An 8,376-nucleotide genomic window follows, 5' to 3' on the forward strand; every position below is an offset into this window, starting at 1 on the left:
CATATATTGCAAAGTCAAACAACGGATCCAAAGAGAGTCAAGTCATACAATCCAATCAAGATGTGCATGTGTGTGGATATATGGTGGATATAGATGGTGGCTAACCTAATTCTACTATGCTCCTTGAAAACATATCTCTCCTTTAAAACTTGAAAACATTTGCTAGAGAGCAGGGGCTATCTTATTCATCTCTCTTTCTCTTCTCTTTTTTTTAGATGGGCATCTAAGTACCCATCGTTTTAAATATCTCAGATACTTGTCCATTTTTATTCTCATCTCTTCTTCTTTTTTCTTTCTTTTTTATAAATAACTTTTGCATAGCCCCATGTCTCTTTTCTGCAACAAAACTTTTGAGAGATAGCAACAAGAACTTGGAGCATTTATTTGGTGGATGAGAAACCTAACAAGCATATTTTTGGTGTTCACTCCTAGTGTAGAAACATAACATTTTGGGGGTGAATCTAGATGGAAAGTATGTTTTTTGCGCCTACCCCCAATGTAGGAGTAGTGCATATTTGAGTGGTGTGTATGTGATCTTGATTTAAAGAGCATGAAAAACCTCTCATAAGGATCAACAAAGCTTGACAAAACTCAATGCAATTACAAGCAGCATATATGTGAAAGTTTTCCTAGCCTAAATAATATGTATGGCTATGGTAGGAATTCAAGCTTTGTCATACAGGAACTCATCATGTTGCATTTTTGTGTTTTTCTAAAGATAAATCTTTAGAACTTTAGTGTCATTTGGAACAAGATAAACAATAATTCAGACCTTCTCATATCATATCCGTCAATTACCTAGACATAGATCAAGCATTCTCTACCCACGAGTTTTAAGTTCAGAGTAAATCTTTATATCAAATCAGTCGTATCCAAAACTCAGGAGAATTCGAGGCTAAAAGCTAGGTACTTGAAAGGAATTACAATAGAGCAACTATTCATCATTTCCATTTAAGAGTTTATTCTAAGTCCTCTTTTATTTTATTCAGCTCTTAAAAACAAATTTAAGGAAACTAGACATACCTTTTATTTTGTTTTCAATTTTAATAGATCACACATTATTACTATAAATGACTAATGCAAAGATAAATTTTGATTTTGTTTTCATTCACCATTTTCTTAACTATTTAAAATAAACTAAAACTAGAACAAAAGGAAAGCATACTTACCTGGATATATGGGAGTGCTTCTCCCCCAAGCTAGCTCTTTCGATGAGGGTTTGGTGTTTTAAGTCCATCGATCTAGACTTCTCCTTGTTAAGTTCATTGATCAAGTACCTCTGTTCGCTCTGAAGATGAGGATTCTTGTGATGACGTCTCTAATGGTGATGTCACCTTCTTTCGCCCAACCTATCTTGGTTGTGAGTTTTGATTTTGGTTTGACAGATTCACTACCTTCACTTATAGAAATTTGGGGAATCGAATGTCTTGCCCCACACTTTGCTTGAAGTGTGTCCTGTTCAAAAGACAAGGTAGAGATCAAGTGCATGGGCTCTATTGGTGGGAGAACACCAACATAACCAAAATTTTACTTATTCCTCTCTATCCTTAGGCACATTGAACAAGATGAAGTTGATGTTGTGTGCTTTGTTCATTTATATCATGGTTGATAAGATCAGAAGATTGAACATGAATGTAGCATTTGAAGATATTTGGCCAAAAGGGTTGAATTGCTTAACCCATGGAAGGATTGTCTATCCATGAATAATGTACCAATCTTTATATGATTACGACTATCATTTTTTGAGATAGGATGTGCAATATTTTAGCTCATTTGGTCAAAACTATGAGATCAAGAAAGTGGTGCTAGGAACAAGCTTAAAGAACAAGACATGTTGAGCTAATCAGGTCTGATCAGGTAAATTGTAACTCAAACATATTTTGTTTCTTATTTATGTGCCTACCAGAATCAAGGCAAAGCTTTTTAAATAATGACCATTTACCTTAGGATGTTACCTTTGTCATTGGAGCATAATGTCACCATATGATGATGGGTAGATGACTCATGATGGTCCTTCCCTTTTGCTTGAAGTTTTCCTTGTTCGGCTAGTCTCGCAGCTTGAGCTGTTCATAAGCTTCTTGTTTCCTAGTTCACACCTATTCTTTCTCATCCTTTTGTCGTGCCATCTTTCTGCTCTTCAATCTTTTGACACCTTGTTAGTCCTTTTGCCTCACTCATTGTTTTATGCCTGCAAAGGATTAGTGGACAACACATACCTGAAGGAATATACAATTTTGAAACACGAGTTGTTTGTCCGAAATTTTGTAATTTTCCTCTATGCTAATGAAAAGATGGTTTTGGGATTACTTTAGTAGAGAGATCATGTTTTATACAAGCATGGCTCAAGGCAAAGGTAACTTGCAGCAAAAGACAAAGTGAATGAACTTTGGTACTTATAGTTCTTTTATCCATGTTGAATGAGGTATGTAGTTCTTACATCTATAATGAAAGAGTTGTGTCTTGCTTCATCTCCGATTTGAATTCATCTCGTGACTTACCAACATTGAATTAAAAGTTTCCTGCATAGGGTTAGTCCAACAAAATATTCAGTATCTACTAAGGCATACTATCATAAACAAAGGTAGCATGAAAGTATTGTAGAGATTTATTCAAATAGAGATGAATGAACATGATTGTTGTTTAGCAAGTTGAGCCTGATTTAAAGGTAGAGACAACCAAGATGAATTAGCAACATGGCATAAGATTTTTCAAAGAAGCCCATCCCCCAGGCTTGAATTTTGCAAGGTAAAGTCAAGTTTGGATGGATGTGATTCAGTGTTGCATGATGATTGGTTGGACATACCTTGAGTTGTCATTCTTCATTCTTTTTGCTTCAAACCTGGAATGGTTAGTCAAAAATACATGAAGAAATATTTTCACAATTATGTTTCTATGCTCACTTCACAAGGGCATTACAACAAAAAGTGAAAGCTCATGTTATCTCCCAAAAGTTCTTGCTTTAGGACAAAAGCTCATCCTTGGGAAACCTTCTAATTGCACTCAAGTTGGTGAAGTGGTTTCCCCTCCAACATCAACCTTTGTGTACCTATATCAAGATTCACACAACGAGATCTACAATATTTTATGATAAACATATGCATCTACAACCACCCTTTCAAAGTCTTTATGAACAAGGAGAATGAGGGGGTTGAAGATCTCGTGTGTGGCACTGTTGGAGAGACCAATTAATTTAGGAGATTTCTTATGCGAGCATGGATTTGATGAGGTGTTCATGAAATAACTTCAATGCTCGTTGATGTTATCTTTCTGTTCATGCTCTAAGGGTGTTTCTTCTTGAATGTCTATAGGCGGAAACATTGTCTCCATCATTCCATGCTATGACATTCATTGGATGTTTTATTGTCCAAGATTTCCCATGGATTGGTGGCTCTCGAGTTGTTCTCGTCTAAGGCCTCCTCCAAACTTGGAAGAGTCATGTTTATTAAAGAGATTGATTTAAGCTCACCGTTTGGATCTAAGCCAAGTTTGGATTCTACCCATAAGGCTTCATCCTTGTCCATCCATTCTTTAGCAACAACATACAAGTTCTTAATACATTCCAGCCATTGTCGTTGCTCTTTTTGGTCATCCTTGTGGCCTTCATGATTCCTATGCTTTGGTTGTCTTAGCGGATTTCTAGGGTCATCATGAGACTTAGGAGAGAGAGAGCATAAGAGGGATCATCGGGGTCAAGGATGGGTTTAGAGATTTGATTAGATGAGACATCTAATATGGGCATAGAAGGGGAGAGAATAGGAATGGGTTCTAGATAGCTTAGCTCTCCTTCTATGGTTTCACTAGGCATGCCACCCTTGTGTTCTTCCCAATGTCCTATATGAGAATAAGGATGCTTTCCAAGAGATCCCTTCTTGAGAGGATTTGAATTATATTCGCTCGAAGGTCTCTTGTCGAATTAGAAGTTTAAGCCTTTCCCAAAATCAGCATAAAAAGATCATCCTCACAAGAAATTTCAAAAGGTTGAATTTCTTCATTCCTTGGATGATTTTCGGATATTGATGGTTTCAAGATCGGTAGCTAAATCTTGGGATTGGGGTGGTTGTGATTTGGCTATCAAAACTTCCTTGTCTTGTTTGGGAGATGATTTCCTTCTCTGCCTCGAGGAGTTCATTATGAATGCTAGTGCAGGGAGTCTTTCCACTAATTCTATCAAGCACAGATCTTGCTTCACTAGCAGATAAATGAAGGAAAGCTCCTCTAGAGGCTACATTAAGGGATTCTATGGAATCCTTGCTAAGACCCATGTAAAAATATTGAAGAAGTACTAGGGTCTTGAATGGCAAGGTCTGGGCTAGTGATGTTGAGTTCATTAGAATGATCCCATGATGTATCAAGAGATTCTTCTTCTAGTTGTCTAAAATTTAGCACCTCTTTTTGAAGGCTAACCACTTTAGAGATGGGAAAGAAACATAAACAAAATTTAGAACATAACATTTCCCAATCTCCTTGCATACTTCCTACGGTTTGACTATACCATTGTTTGGCTCTTTCCGTCAAAGAGAACGGAAACAACTTCTATCTTAAGGTTTTGTCAGCATGCCAGCGATATGCAAGCATGCACAGGTCTGTTCAAACTCTTGTAGGTGTGAGAATGGGTTTTCATAGCCTTCTCCTGAGAAGGATTGATCCTAAATCAGTTTTATAAAACACGGGTGCAGCTCATAGCCAGGTGTTATGATAGGCTCTAAAGATTCTGGTGGCTTTAGGCTTGCGCTCGTGGGTTTAGCATATTGATAGATAGGAGTGGAATCCATTATAAAAGAAAAAATAAAATCAAAGAAAGAATAAAAGATAAAACGTTAAGCTAGGCTTGAAGTTAATTCAACAATCGTTTCCCTGGCAACAATGCCAGAAAGCTTGTTGGTATATTTAACACACATAGATAAATCTGCAAGTGCATGAATACTGCTGTAGCTTTCACCTAGAGGTATTCCAAGTATCATATCCACTAGGGAAACATGTGAGACTAACTATGGTCTAACATAACTAAGGGTAGCAACAAGGTTAGGATAAATAGGAGCATAGAGAGGATAACTAACGTTCTCTAGTTCTGACTTAGGTAAGCTTATGTCTTCTGACTATTCAACTAGGGCCATTACTAGGGAAATACACTAGTAGAGGATGCTTTCCTTCGCAATCTGCATTCATACAGTGCGCCTACAGACAGGAGGTGGACTACAAAGGATCAACGAAGCTATATAGTACAGGCTATATAGAACTTATGTCACTCACGCAATCTACCACCTTTCGGAAATGTAGGGTGCATCCACGATTAACCTAAGTCTAAGCACCACGCTTATACTTATCATTGATACTCTACTCCCCCTAGGAAGAGAGTAAAGCACTCAAAAAAGAGTCGTGAACCTGAAGAACAATATAAACAAGACTCTTACTTGAATTCAGAAGTTGATTACAAGAGAAATCTTAGACGCAAGCTTAGATAGAACTTGAATCCACCAAGGTACAAGCCGTAGAGAAAACACCAACATGCCGGCACCTCCTCCAAACTCTTACCTCACTATCTATCTCACTATTATTTATAAGACTAGATCCTATGGAGGACTAATCTTCTCTTGATAGCTGGCTCTGATCCTCATGATATGAATTAGGGTTTTAGGATGGCTCTAGGGGGGGCCGCTATATATAGGCCGAGGTGGAGTAGGGGGCAAGGAATTAGGGTGGAGTAGGGGCAAGGAATCGCCATGTCATCAATCGACATCAACTCCCCCGATCACTGTTGGATAAACCGACCTATAACCGAGTTAACATCAACGGTGTAGATCTTGGAAACACATAAGAAGCGGCGGAGGGTGAGTGGACTCCGGAGCAGGCCGACTGGCCAATGGCTTGGGCCAGCCGACCCCCTTTTGTGGCCGTTTGGCCCAAGCTTCAGCGTGTTGTCTTCTGGAACTTTCTAGAGTTGTCTTTCATAATTTTCGTGGGTTGAATCACTTGTTGTCGTCGGTTTGCTTGTTTGGAGTGTACAATAGTGGTTCCGGTTGCTATTTTCTGGATATATCCTTCTGAAAACATAGATTCACCAAAACTCATGGAATTTATTAGTTTAAACCCCTATACCTATGTTTGGTGATGGAATTAAGTATAAATACAGGTTATGTTGATGGTTTATAATTGGTGTTAGTGACTATCAACACTTAGCTTTTTCCCATAGCGCAAACCATCAGCTGATATCATACTGAATGGCATAGCCAACATATGAATCCGTTGCTCCTGTTTAACTTATGTCTACTACAAAGCTAGTCTAAGAACCTAAATAGATAGATAACAAAGGAAATTTGTCATCTACCTAGACTAGGCATAGTGCCCAACTTCAATTTAGAATCTAGGAGCTACCCAAAGAAAGCACTAAACATTTATGCTTCAAGCAAACATGCAGCGGTAAAACTATAATCCCACAAAAGCTAGTGGTAAACTAGAATAGCAGACATCAAGGTCTATATCAAAATCTTTACGCCAATGGCTTCCCCGGTAATGGTGCCAGAAATGCTTGTTGACATTTCTTAATTTCGCTACTAGGTTTGTATCCCCGACAACGGCGCCAGAAATGCTTGTTGATATTTCTTATGCTCAAGTAGATAATTCCACAAGCGCACTAGAGTATCATTGTAGCATTTCACCCCAGGAGTATTCTAGGTTATCGTTATTTATATTATACCACGTAGGGAAGTAAGGGTTAAAGATGGAGATACTTAACCATCATGTATCTACTAACTAATATACCGACTAGACTAAAGTGGGGGTAAGTGATAAACAATAAGGTGTGGTGACACACAAGGATCCAATCATGAAAAGGTAAATTGGAAACATAACTAAGTAGATGGACAATAATAAAGAGAATACTTAGAATCCTAAGTTACTTCTATTCAAGCAGTATTCTAGCTAGTGACTGTGGCCATACTAATAAACCAATGATAATGCAAGGTAGGATGCAATAAGAGTTCGGATGTACCCGCCCCAAACTCACCTAGAGGGTTGATTGAACACAATGCACCTTTGCCCTATGATTTAACAACTAGGTCTATCGTGGGGGAATACATAGGATGGATAGGGCTATCACCACCTACCAACTACCCCAATCTATCCAGAGACCTAGCCACATTGCAAGGTACCCAATAGTATAAGCACCATGCTTACACTATTTGATACTACCCTAGCTTCACATTAAGACTAGAGCATCAACTAGTGATGAACAACTCATGCTACAGAGAGCCCACTTATCATTGGAATTATAAGCATAACCAAAGTATAACTAGAGAACAAGACTAGTACATAAAGAAAATGACTTGAAATAATACTTGCATAGAAAGTAACATACTAAAATAAAGTACTTATAAGAGAAAGACAAAGCTATACTAGACTCTTGAAGGCTGGTCCAGAGCTCCCACCAAGACTAGCTACTACAAGAAGAGCTACATCTTGAGAGAGAGTAGAGAGAGCTACATCTCTTTGGTGTGTTGATGTAGGGGTGTGTTACGAGTCAAGGGTGAGGGTCCTATTTATAGTGGGAGGTGGAGTAGGGGCTACTCCATCGCCATGTTAGTGATCCGAGTGACATCCTCTCCTTGCCCTCAGATCAAACCACCAATGAACCACCTTAAACTGACACGTAGGATTGCTCCCAAGTGTGTTTCCTTGTATGTGTCCAAAGGAGAGGCGGTGGAGTGAAAGTGGGGTGCTGGGCGGTGTGGGGGGGGGGGCACTGACCAGAGTGCCACTATGGAGTGGGCCCTCTGCCTTCAGCGTGGTGGCCCCAGGGGTGTAGTAGGGTGTGGGTACGAACACCATTTGTTCATTTGAGCACCTGACATACCGAATGGTGTCAGCAATCCATGTGATGCCTCTTTTTGGCCCTTGATCATGCACCGACTTGGAATCAACTGTGGAGAAGGCTTGGGAGTGTGTTTCTTGCACTTGGGGTGAATCAGTGACATGGCAGGGGACCAAGGGGCATCGGGCGGCACCAGGTGGGGCTAGCTGGCCCCACCAAGTGAGCCTAGACCCTTTGCCACGTCCACTTGCCTTCTAGTGCTTGATATTTGACATTTTTGTATAGTTTTCTTACATGAGCAAAGATCTCCAAGTGCAATGTTGATGGTCAAAATAGGAATTTAGTGACTGTCAACAGTCACCATATCTATCATCACCACTTGGCGGTCTAGTCTTATTTGTGGTGTGGCATAGGGATGATGCTTGCTCTGAGAGGGTTGTCCCTTCAGTCCTGGCAGACTAAGCAGGCATGCCTATCCTTGTCTAGACAGTTATACCCGGTGTGGCTCGACCCCTCCTTGCCCCCTTCTAGGGGTCGAGATGAGAGAGGGAGGTCATGCGGTGTGCGGC

Source organism: Miscanthus floridulus, chromosome 16 (genome assembly GCF_019320115.1).
Source record: "Miscanthus floridulus cultivar M001 chromosome 16, ASM1932011v1, whole genome shotgun sequence".
In the NCBI taxonomy this organism is placed as follows: Eukaryota; Viridiplantae; Streptophyta; class Magnoliopsida; order Poales; family Poaceae; genus Miscanthus; species Miscanthus floridulus.